Raw genomic sequence first — 1,494 nt, forward strand, 5'->3', positions numbered from 1 at the left:
ACTAAGCCAGGGGTATTATAACTTATAATAAATTAAATGAAGAAGTTCCATATGAGTCTTTTTTAAATCTTGATCTGTGTATATTTACAAATCAAACAAAATATATTTTTATATACAGCACTCAGTCAATTGTACATTATAAACATGCGGTGATGCATTTTAAAGCTTTGAGGCAGAATACAACATGTTAACAGGGCACATACCAGCAACTGAGCATACTAATCTTCTCAAATTAGTGGATTTTATGTCAAAAAACATTGTTGATGTAACTACATAAGGTACATTTTCTAACCAAAATGCATTGCAGTTGTCAGGCACCATTTCTTGTGGCTTTGACTTTTTTAGTATATGAAGCCATGAGGTTGCATAGCCATGTGGGTACAGTAGGTGAAAGTATGTTCCTGAATAAGTTGGTATTTAATTACTTTAGATATGGTTATTATCATGTATTCTTGCCAGTAACAGCAAATCCAAACAAATCATTACAGCATTTTTAAAAGCGATGAAAGTTCAACCTATTGGTTCAGCCCTTCAGTACAGTCTCAGTTTCTTATGGAGCTCACGTCTGGTGTAGAAATGCTTAAGACGAATGCATCATATTTTAAATATTATTTACTTTCTGTCTCTTTAAAATGCAATATGTTCAGTTTTCACAAATCACACTACAATGCGAAAGGGGTGTTTCAAATTTGTCCACTTTGGAGAACATTTTCTAAAAAGCTTTGCTTTGCTGACAGAGTTGTCTCAGTGTAGACGAAGCCTAAACCATGTCCAGATTGTTATTTGTTTTCGCTTATTTTAAAGGGGTCATGTCACAAGACTTTAAGATGTAAAATAAATCTTTGGTGTCCACAGAGTACGTATATGAAGTTTTAGCTCAAAATACCATATAGATAATTTATTATAAAATTGCCACATTGTAGGTGTGTACTTTAAAATGCAAATGAGCTGATAAAATCCAAACACTGATTGCAATGATGGTGGTTTGTTGAAATTGAAACTCAATTGTGCTATCAATTATTTTCTCTCACTCTCTTTCTCTCTGCACTAAATGGCAGTGCTGTGGTTGGATTAAGGGGTGGGATTATTCTAATAAGATCTCCTTATGACATCATAAAGAGCCAAATTTCAATGACATAATTTTTCACATGCTTGCAGAGAATGGTTTACCAATACTAAGTTGCTGGGTTGATCTTTTTCACATTTTCTAGGTTAATAGAAGCACTGGGGACACAATTATAGCACTTAAACATGAAAAAAGTCAGATTTTCATACCATGGCCCCTTTAATGTTCATTTTGTCTTTTTTTACATAATTCAAAGTCATCTTGGGTCCCGCTTGGAAGCTTGTTGAGGCCGCTAAAAGTCTCGGTCCCCTGGTTAGTAAACACTGTTTTGTGTGTGTGTAACTGATCTTATATTATTCTTGCAGCTACATTTTTATTTGTTAATCAGCACGTTGTTTATGAAAAATGCTAAAGAAAAATTCTTGAAA

The sequence above is a fragment of the Misgurnus anguillicaudatus genome, chromosome 3 (genome assembly GCF_027580225.2).
Source record: "Misgurnus anguillicaudatus chromosome 3, ASM2758022v2, whole genome shotgun sequence".
Lineage (NCBI taxonomy): Eukaryota > Metazoa > Chordata > Actinopteri > Cypriniformes > Cobitidae > Misgurnus > Misgurnus anguillicaudatus.